This window comes from Molossus molossus, unplaced genomic scaffold (assembly GCF_014108415.1).
Source record: "Molossus molossus isolate mMolMol1 unplaced genomic scaffold, mMolMol1.p scaffold_m16_p_6, whole genome shotgun sequence".
Taxonomy (NCBI): Eukaryota; Metazoa; Chordata; class Mammalia; order Chiroptera; family Molossidae; genus Molossus; species Molossus molossus.
Window position 1 is genome coordinate 115,741,129 of NW_023425399.1, and position 11,032 is coordinate 115,752,160.

Here is an 11,032-nt window from a genome sequence, read left to right on the forward strand (position 1 = left end):
CCTCGGCGGGGGAGCCAGGTCCCTCCGGTGCTCAGCCTGCGACTGCTCGGGCCCTGAACCTTCTGGGTGGACCCGGAACCGTTTCCGACCAGGGAGCGGAAAGCGGCTCTCCCGGCGGGCTGCAGACACCCCCTTCCCAGTGCCCAGCTCAGGCCTCTGCTGCGAACTAAGGGCTGAAAGCGATGGGGGTCTCTCCACGGTTGGGGTCTCCCTGGGCTCCATGCCCCGGGAACCGGGCATGTCCCCGATTCCATGTCCTTGTGCCCTTAACAGCCACCCAATGGCTTTGGAACAGCAGCCACTGCACTAAGGGTCAGTCCCACCACCCCACCTTCTTGTCTGGCTTTTTCCTGGGGGCACCACGCCAGGCGCATCCGTGTCCAGGTCCTGGAGCCCTGGCATGACGCGCTCCTCCCCTCCTGATGGTGCTCGCGCCTCGAACCACGCAGCGGTCAGGAGCAGTGTCAGCCAGGACTTCGGACGGGACCTGGCTGGTTCCAGGGGCCTCCCGCCCTCCTCCCCGCCCCTGCGCAGACCTCCCGCAGGCCCCGGCTCCCCTCCTCCTCGCCCCTGCGCAGACCTCCCGCAGGCCCCGGCTCCCCTCCTCGCCCCTGCGCAGACCTCCCGCAGGCTCCGGCTCCCCTCCTCGCCCCTGCGCAGACCTCCCGCAGGCCCCGGCTCCCCTCCTCGCCCCTGCGCAGACCTCCCGCAGGCCCCGGCTCCCCTCCTCGCCCCTGCGCAGACCTCCCGCAGGCCCCGGCTCCCCTCCTCCTCGCCCCTGCGCAGACCTCCCGCAGGCTCTGGCTCTTCTACGTGTCCTTGTCCCAACTCTGCCTCCACATCCCTCCACCTCCGCACACTCGGCTTCCCTTCCCCCCTGAGCACAGTGTTCTCTGTCTCTGTGTGCGTCTCTCTGCCACCCCCCGCCTCTCTCTCTCTCTCTCTCTCTCTCTCTCTCTCTCTCTCTCTGCCCCCGCTCCCCATTCTTGCGCAGGTGGTTCCGGGAGCCTGACGAGTCCTCCCGCCCAGCCCCAGGCCTCGTGCACATGATAAACTTCTCCTGTTCTTTCCCTTCAAATGTCTGCTCCTGCGGGATCTCCCCTAACCTTTCCAGACAGGCAGACGCCGGCTCCTCGGGGCCCGCGGAGCACACGGCCGTCTGTCTCCGGCACCCGGCTGCCGGACCCCAGGGAACGGGCTCTGCGCTCTGCCGCTGGGCTGGGCCGAGCCCCGTGCGGAGCAGGCACAGAGGGTGAGCTCGCCAACACTGGGCGGGTCCGAAGGAGGCAGCTCCTCCAGGCTGGGTCAGGAGCAGCCGCACAACGGAGCTGTGACCCCAGCTGAGCACCAGGCACCACCTCGCTGGGGCTGGCTGGTTCCAAGGCCCCTGCACCCTGAGGGTCCTCGTGAGACCTGCGTGGTCCCTCCTTCCCTCGCGGTCACAGGGGAGGGAGAATGTCTCCCACGGGCGGGGCAGGCGGCATCTCCAGTAAACGCCCCCCCAAACAGAGCTCAGTGCACCCCACCGTGACTGTCACCCTTGTCACTGTGTCCCAGGTCGCTCCCGAGATCGGCAGAACTGCGCTCCCACAGACACCTGCACCTCAGCGTGCAGACCTGTGAGGTGTCACCTTACGTGGCCAACGGGCTTTGCAAAGGTGGTCAAGGCTCTTGAGATGCAGAGAACGTTCTGGAAGAGTCGATGTGGTCCCAGGGCCCTCGTGAGGAGGCAGGAGATGAGAGCAGGAGCGGACGTCGGGGAGGGAGCGTCGTAGGGGCAGGCCGTGGGGACGGGGGGCGGGCCGTGGGGACGAGGGGCGGGCCGTGGGGTCGAGGGGCGGGCCGTGGGGACGAGGGGCGGGCCGTGGGGTCGAGGGGCGGGCCGTGGGGAGGGAGGGGCGGGCCGTGGGGACGAGGGGCAGGAGGTGTGAGGAGAGAGGTGCCCCCTGGGGTCTGCAGCAGGACAGCCCCTCAGTCCCAGCGACCCACTGAGCAGCCAGGGCCCCGCCCTGACATGCCACCCACGCCTCGCACCCGGGCCTGCCTTGGGCTCCCGCAGGGGCCCCAGGCCCTCCCTGCCATGGCCCCACCCTGAGCGTCCTCCCTGGAACCGGCCTCCCTGAGCGTCAGCCCTGATGCCACCACCCTGTGCAGGTTCTCGGGGCTCCCGCCCCTCACCTGGGCCCTCCTCCCTCCAGAGTCTGGAGGTCTGGGCACCAGCAACGGTGACAGTGATGACCTCACGCCAGACAGGCGAGCAGCGAATGACTGGCTCCGGGGCGCAGAGGCGGGCCCAGGGGCGGCTGGGAGTCTCCTCCACCCTCCAACCTGGTCAGGAGCCAGAGGAGGGAAGACGGGTCCCAGGCAAGGTCACACCGCGCCCAGACGTGTGCGTGTCACCTCGCGTTTCCAGAATTACTGGAATCCCCCCCCCACACGTGTAGCGTCCACGTTCATTTTTAAGTAAAAACTCTGTTTTTAAGGACAAAGCACCCAGCAAGCAGCAGGGACCCCCCAGCAAGGGCCTGTTTCACTGCGGTGGGACTCGCTCCCTGGGCCAGGCTCCGGTGCTCTGGTCCGGCCCGACGCGGTCGGGAGCTGGCAGCGGGGGGCACCGAGGCCGCCGCGGTGCGTTAACGATTTATTCCCTTAAAGACGGGGCTCTGTCGCCACGGGACAGCCTGATGTGCCTCTGGGGCCGTGCAGCGCGCCCGTCGGGCAGTGAATGCGGAGAGCCCATCTTCCCTGGGCTCCAGCCTCTCTCTGGAGTCTGACATGTGTCTGCAGGGTTTTCAAGTTGCGGTGAGTGACTTGGCCGCTCCGGGGGCGTCCGCAGAGGTGACGGTACCTGTGCGTCCCCAGTGTCGGGCAGTGTGCCCCCGGGCCGGGCTGCGAGTCTCCGGACCCACCACCAGCACCTCCAAAGGGCCGCCTCCCAGAGGCAGGCCTTGTGCACGGTGCTCTTCTGTGCCTCCCGGAGGCGGGCGTGGGAGGTGCCGGGGTGGGAGGTGCCGGGGTGGGAGGTGCCCCTGCGTGGGAGGTGCCGGGGTGGGAGGTGCCCCTGCGTGGGAGGTGCCCCGCAGGTGGGAGGTGCCCTGCGGGTGAGAGGTGCCCCGAGGGTGAGAGGTGCCCGGGGCGTGGGAGGTGCCCCTGTGTGGGAGGTGCCTGGGCGTGGGAGGTGCCCCGGGGTGGGAGGTTCCCGGGGGTGGGAGGTGCCCCGCGGGTGGGAGGTTCCCGGGGGTGGGCGCCCACCCTGGACGCCAGGCTGCCTGTCCTGGGCGTTCCCGCTGGGTCACAGAACAGCTTTACTGCCTTCTGTCCTGTCCGCAGCCTCCTGCTGCTCGGGCTGTCCTTGGTCGCAGGGGTGGCTGCTTTGCATGCGCTCCCCTGAGGGCCCAGCTTGCTCTTGTCCCTCCAGAGACCCCGCGGCCAGGTGTGGGCCTGTGGCAGGGACAGCCGCGCCGCAGTGGCCAAGGGTGCTTCCCCTCTGGGTCTCCGCTTCAGGCCGAGCCTGCTGCTGGGACAGCGCCCAGCTTCAGACCCCGGGCCCAGGCGGGGCCGGAGCCCCGGGTCACAGCAGCCTCTCCCCGCCGTTGTGGTGCCCAGATTCCACGGCGACCACATGCCCCCTGCGCCTCTGCTCCCGAGGGAGGGGGCTGGGCCTTCTCTGTCCACAGGAGCAGGTGAGCTGAGTGAGTGTCCCCACCCGCCTCCTCCCAGGGCTGGCGAACAGAAGCGGCTCCTGCCACAGCCCTGGGTCCCCACAGACAGTGCCCCCCCCAGCACCCCACACCTCACTGTCGCAGCACATGTCACCCTAACGTGACCGTCACTCACAGCGCAGCTTCCTGCCAGGCGGGCTCCCCACAACCCCCACTCATTCACCACCTCGTTCATCCACGTGTCCAGGTGTCCACACACTCACCCTCCACATCCGCCGGGGCCTCGTGATGACTGGTGAGCGAGAGCAGAGTCAGAGCATCCAGAGGCCTTACACGTGGTCCAGTCCAGACCCCCCCCCAGCGACCGCGCAGCTCACAGGTGAGGGACAGACCGGGAGCCCAGGGAGCCCCGCCCACCTGAGCCCGCGCACCTGCCCTGTCTGTGTGCCGGGGAGGACCTCGGACGGCCGCAAAGCCGCTACCCCTCGGGGGGATCCGGGGTCCCAGGACACCCACATTTTTACTTAAGATCCTTACATATGCTGCTATTTAAGAGAGGCAACGATGACATTATTTCTGCTTTACTGAATTAAAATTTTTAATAGACTTCTTAAAAAAAACTGTTTAGCTTAACAGCAAAACGGACAGGAGGTACCAACTTCCCTTATGTCCCGCCCACACCCCAGCCTCCCGTACTCCGCATCGCCCAGCGGAGAGACTCCCCTGTGGGGGTCCGTGAGCCTGCGTTGACACGCCATTATCACCCACAGGCCACAGGCCACGTGGCTGGCCACGCCCCGGGCCGTGCCTTGGGTGGGTGTGGACAGATGCTTAGTGACCTGTACCCACATGTATAGCATCGCAAAGTAGTTTCACGGCTGTGGAAATCCTCTGTGCTTTTCCTACTTGTCCTCCCCGAAACCAGCCCGTTGCCCACCGACCTGTTCTTGCTGCCGCCGTCCCGGGACGTCTCGTGACCACAGTCCTGCTGCAGGCCGCCTTCCTAGCCCGGCTTCTCCGGCTTGACATGCAGACATGCTTTCTCCACGCCTGGTAGCTCGTTTCTCCTCGGCGCTGGGTAACATCCCATCGCCTGGATGGACCACGGTTTACGTATTCTGCACCTGCTGAAGGCACCTCGGTTGCTTCCAAGTTTGGGCCATCGGGAATGAAACACACGACTACGAATGTCCACAGGGCAGTAACTAAGAAGGAGCTGACGGCTGAGTCCCAGGATAAGAGTGACGTTTTAGAAGAAACAGCCCAACATCATCACCGCGTCACCTTCCCAAGGGGCCACACCACTCTGCATTTCCCCCGCGGCCAAGGCAAGTCGATGCCTACGGAGGCGGAATCATCGAGTGATGCGTCTTTTCCGTCACTGATACTGATGACGTGTGCCTTCTTCCACAAAATTATCAGTTTCTGTCTTTTCAAGTAACTAGGTTTTAACTCCCCCGTCACAGGTGGATTTTCTGTTTCACTGATTCTGCTCTCACCCTTCTTATTTCTTCCCCTCGACTTTACTTGGTTTTAATTTATGGCTCTTCTAACTTTTTGAGATGAACATGCGTAGCGTAGATTTTCGACTTTCTTCTTGTTTAATATGTGCATGTAGGGCTGTAATTTCTTCTCTAAGCATAGGTTTAGCTGCTTAGAAACCCACACATTTTGATATGTTACATTTTTATTATACTTTAGTTAAAAATATTACTTTATCTCTTTTTCTTTAATCCTCACTGAAGGATTTTTTTCCCATTTATCTTCAGATAGAGTGGGAGGGGGAGAGAGAGAGAGAGAGACATTGATGTGAGAGAGACACACCGACTGGTTGCCTCCCACACGACCCCAACCAGGGCCGGGGACGAACCGCAACCCAGGTACCTGCCCTTGCCCGGAATCGAACCTGAGACCCTTTGGTCTGCGGGCTGACGCTCTGAGCCAAACCAGCCAGGGCAATATTTCTTTTCTTTATACCTTATTGATGTTAGACTCTTTTACTGTCCTTTCATAATTACCCTAGAGAGTATAACTTTTGAATAGTATAACTTAGGACCTTTGCCACTTGTCAGGCGACACTGGGGCCTTAGAACCTTTGGACTTTGTCTTCCGACTCCTGGCTCCGTGGTCACAGCAATGAGGCCAACAAGGCCGCGACTGGGACCACGCCCGACATTCTCGTTGCTACTTTGTTCGTTCACTGTTTCAGTGCACGTATGTCAAGTGCCCATGAAAGTCCTTTCATCCACTCTGCCTATTGGCGATGTGTCCGGTATCACAGCCTTTCTGCGCGGAGATGTTACCTTCCTAGCGCAATTCAGCTGTTGATAAATTGTATCTGCTTTTATTGGTTGAAAATATTTTTATTCCGTTTTATTTTTGAAGGCTATTTTTGCTGGGTAGAGAATTCTAGGTTGGTACTTGGATTATTTTTTCAGCATTTTAAAAGTGCTGGTTCAGCTCTTGCCTTTTGGCGTCCGTCTTTTTCCCTGAGAACCTGCCTGTCGATGTCACGTTGCCCCTTTGAGTCACACGTGCCTTGTTGTTTACTCTGGGATTCTCTCGCAGTTTTCACCCGCCGAGTCTCGTGATGTTTCCCGGGTGTATAGCTGACCTTCTTCTCGTTCTTGGAAAATGGTCATCATTCTCTCTTCGAAGACGACGACGCTGCCCTCCGTGCCCGAGACTCCAGCCACAGGTATTAGTCCCTGTGTCCTTCCTCATGTCCTGCTCACTGTCCTTGCTTCTGTGACTGCACAGAGGCTTTCTATTCATTTATCATTTTATTTCGCCAGATGCGATCTTCTGCTGTGCCCACCCTGAGCTCCTGGTTTTTCTCACCTTTCACTTCTGCAGGTTGCATTTCATTCCTTTGTGTGGATTCTGCGTCCCTGGTGAAATTCTCCATATTGTCACTGTTTCCTCGACTGTATTAATCACAGTATTGCTAGTTTTTCCGTGACCACCACGGGTGGTGTATGAAGCCCTGTAGCGGCTCTCTCGTCGGTCGTCCACTGAACGGGAACACACCGTCTGACGTTTACGACTCCTACTTAGGGGGTCTAGAAACCAACTTGTTTTTTTCTTGGCCAAATACAGTATCGTGGTCTGTGTTTCCACTGATTTCTATTCTCTTTCTTAGCTTCTGGTCCCGAACAGGTCGAGAATTTGGCAAATGCTTTGGGTAGAAAACCATAAATGTTAAACTCAGCCCTTCATGTCGTCCTTCTTCCCGAGAGCTTGGCTCTGTTCGGGCGCCTCTGAGGTCCGGCCGTTACCTCTCTGGCCTGCGACCGTCCGCAGCTCCGGCGGCTCCCGTCTCCGTCCCAGCCTCGGCTCACTCTTAGACTCTGCCTGATGTCAAGAACCTGCAGCTGCCCTGCCAGTGAGGCTCATGAAAATCAGTCTCATTTCTGCATTTCCACCTCTCAGGGTTGTTGCCCCTAATTCTGGTGCCCGGAGCAGCCCCCCAGTGCCTTTCGGAGAAATAGCTGCCTCTGGGGCTTCTCTCTCCTTTCTCCCCATCTCTTTCTCTTTTTGATCCTCACCCGAGGACATTTTTCCATTCTTTTGTTCAGATGGAGTGGGAGGGAGAGAGAGGGAGAGAAACATCAACGTGAAAGGGACACATCAAGTGGTTGCCACCCGCACAACCCAACCAGGGCCGGGGACAAACTGCAAATGAGGTGCGTGCCCTTAGCGGGAACCGAACCCGGGTCTCTCTGGACCACAGGCTGACGCTCCAACCGCTGAGCCAAACCGGCCAGGGCCTCCCCATCTCTTTCATCTGTATCTATCATCTTATGTATCTATCACCTATCTATCTATTATCTATCTATTTATCTATCTATCTATCTATCTATCTATCTATCACCTATCTATCTATCTATCTATCATCTATCTATTTATATCATCTATCTATCTATCTATCATCTATCTACCTATCATCTGTCTATCATCTATCTATTTATATCATCTATCTATCTATCATCTATCTACCTATCATCTATCTATCTATCTATTTATATCATCTATCTATCATCTATCTACCTATCATCTATCTATCTATCTATCATCTATCTATCTATATCATCTATCTATCTATCTATCCATCTATCATATCTATCTATCTATCATCTATCAATCTATCTACCTACCTATTTATCTATCATCCATCTATCTATCTATCTATCTATCTATCTATCATCTATCTATCACCTATCTATCTATCTATCTATCTATCTATCTATCTATCATCTATGTATCTATCTATCAATCATCTATCAATCTATCTATCTATCTATCATCTATCCATCCATCCATCCATCCATCCATCCATCTATCTATCATCATCTATCTTTTCTAATTTCTTTACCCAGTTATTGCCGGAATCTTCTCTCCCACATTTCCTTCGAGTGTCCAGCTGAGTAGCCTGTTGGCTGGAGACAGAAGAAGCCACAGCTGAGCCAGGACAGCATTTCCCACGAGTTTCCCAGAGAACACAGGTTTGCCAAGACCCTGCTCGGACTGCAGACACAGGCTCTGTCACACCGGGGACCTCTGTGAACAGGGCCCCGTCTTCACGGTGGCCTCGCACAGCTGTTTATCACCAGCCTGGGCATGTGCAGTAGAAGAAACTGTGGTAACACTTTTTGTTTAATACTCACCTGAGGGTATTTTTCCATTTATTTTCAGACACAGTGGGAAGGAGGCGGGGAGGGAGGGAGAGAAACATCGATGTGAGAGGGACACATTGACTGGCTGCCTCCCACACGACCCCGACCAGGGCCGGGGACGAACCACAACCAAGATCCGTGCCCTTGACCGGAATCAAAACTGTGATTCTTTGGTCCGCGGGCCGACGCTCTACCGCTGGGCCACACCGGCCAGGGCGGTGGTACACTTTCTACCCTGTACCTCCCGATCCTGTTTGGTCCGGGAGCCCTTCTTGCCCAGGTCCCCAACATTGTCACAGCTTCCCTGAAACCCCGAGGAGCCAGCTGGGGGAGCCTCTTCCTATGGAACCGATACCCAGGAACCCGGGTCAGCTTGAAGGGGACAGGGCCATTGACAGACACCCCGGTCGGAGATGAAGGGTCACAGGGCACGCTGCGGGAGGCCAGGTCTGGGTGAGGCCTGTCCCGTTGTGCTCAGGGTGGCTGTGTTGACAGCGTCCGCCCGCCTCCCACACCTACGGTCACCTGCCTGGACCCTCACAGGCCCGCGGTGATGCAGGGGCCTTAAGTCAGCACCTGACATTTCAAAATAGCCAACACGTGAAGGAGCACTTTAGCTTCCAACCATCCCTGATGCTTTCTGAGCCGTAAAATTCCCTTTTCCTCTGATTCCCACTGTCTAGGAGGGTAACCTTCATGTGTTCTCGACACCCCTCCGCACCCCGAGACGAAGAGCCTTCACAGCGTCCTCGACAGGAGGGTCCTTGGATCAACCCCTTCCTCCTGGTCTCCCTGAACCACCTATTATCCTGGAGAAAGGGGCAGGCTGGGCTGTACCATCACATCAGGGAACGGTCATCGATGAGCCTTCCTGCAGTGACTCCACTCAGGAGCCCCAGCCAGCCGGAAGCCACTGTCCAGGCCAACAGCCGAGCAGATGAGGGGCAGGAACGGGCACAGGTGTGGACACGAGCGGGACTCTGGACAGCGCGCCTGGGTGTCAGCACGAGGGCCCCAGTGTGCGGCTCCTTCGGTGGCCTGGGCCCTGGAGCCATTGGCCCATCTCCCGCAGCTCCTGGGCATCGGCTGGGTCTCCGGCACTGTTCAGGTCCCGGGGTACCTGAAGCGGCGAGAGCAGCATGCAGGGACGTCTGCCTCCCTGGCGGTCACCTGCTGCTCTGGGGGTGCAGCCGTGAACACGCAGGTACAGTGTGCGCCTTCGGAGGGGGTGCAGTGCAGGGGGGCCGTGGGGCGGGGGCGGGGTTGGCAGGGACGGCGGGGAGAGGCTCTGGGGAAGGCGGCTGTGCGTGCGCACTGGGAGAGGCGGTGGGGCTGTGGTGTCCGGGGCAGCGTGGCCAGGTGGTCGGCTGGAGCCCGGGCCCCTCGTCCCAGCTCCACGCTCAGTGGGGCCATGTTCGTAGCTTAAACTCGGCCGTGGCAGGAGCCTTGGCACCAGGAAACTGCAAAACACCACAAACCAGGGCTCGCCGCCAGCTCCATCCCCGCCCAGTGCCAGGGCCAGTCTGGCCAGGGAGAGAGCGGGAGACAGAACCAGGGGGCACAGGCTGCCAACCGCCTGTCCTAAACCCCAGAGCCGGTGGACATGTCTCCTTCATGGCTGCGGGAGCTTTGCAGCTGTCGTCTAGTGACTGATCTAGTGACTGATCTTGAGGGAGCCTGGATTATCAGGGTCCTGAGGAGTCACAGGGGTCCCCGCAAGTGGAAGAGAGAGCAGGAGAGTCAGAGAAGGAGACGTGCGGTGGATGCAGGTTGTCATGATGTGGCCATGAGCCAAGGCCTGCAGGACGAGGAAATAGCCCCGGAAGGACGAGGAGGAAATAGCCCCGGGAGGACGAGGGAGGACGAGGAAATAGCCCCGGGAGGGAGGACGAGGAGGAAATAGCCCCGGGAGGGAGGACGAGGAGGAAATAGCCCCGGGAGGGAGGACGAGGAGGGGATAGCCCCGGAAGGGAGGACGAGGAGGGGATAGCCCCGGGAGGGAGGACGAGGAGGAAATAGCCCCGGGAGGAAGGACGAGGAGGAAATAGCCCCGGGAGGGAGGACGAGGAGGGAATAGCCCCGGGAGGGAGGACGAGGGAGGACGAGGAGGAAATAGCCCCGGGAGGGAGGACGAGGAGGAAATAGCCCCGGGAGGGAGGACGAGGAGGGGATAGCCCCGGGAGGGAGGACGAGGAGGGGATAGCCCCGGGAGGGAGGACGAGGAGGAAATAGCCCCGGGAGGAAGGACGAGGAGGAAATAGCCCCGGGAGGGAGGACGAGGAGGAAATAGCCCCGGGAGGGAGGACGAGGAGGGGATAGCCCCGGGAGGGAGGACGAGGAGGGGATAGCCCCGGGAGGGAGGACGAGGAGGAAATAGCCCCGGGAGGGAGGATGAGGAAATAGGACGAGGAGGAAATAGCCCCGGGAGGGAGGATGAGGAAATAGGACGAGGAGGAAATAGCCCCGGGAGGGAGGACGAGGAGGAGATAGCCCCGGGAGGGTGGACGAGGAGGGGATAGCCCCGGGAGGGAGGACGAGGAGGAAATAGCCCCGGGAGGAAGGACGAGGAGGAAATAGCCCCGGGAGGGAGGATGAGGAAATAGGACGAGGAGGAAATAGCCCCGGGAGGGAGGATGAGGAAATAGGACGAGGAGGAAATAGCCCCGGGAGGGAGGACGAGGAGGAAATAGCCCC

At 59.5% G+C, this 11,032-nt stretch overlaps 1 long non-coding RNA gene across 1 annotated transcript; it reads left to right on the top strand.

Moving 5' to 3' along the window:
* Positions 1 to 6,257: 6,257 nt before the first annotated feature.
* LOC118619375 lies at positions 6,258 to 9,463 on the top strand. The gene is made up of 3 exons (XR_004957162.1): positions 6,258 to 6,360; positions 8,042 to 8,167; positions 9,022 to 9,463. It is a non-coding gene; the product is annotated as an uncharacterized LOC118619375 (long non-coding RNA).
* The last annotated feature ends 1,569 nt before the right edge of the window (positions 9,464 to 11,032 follow it).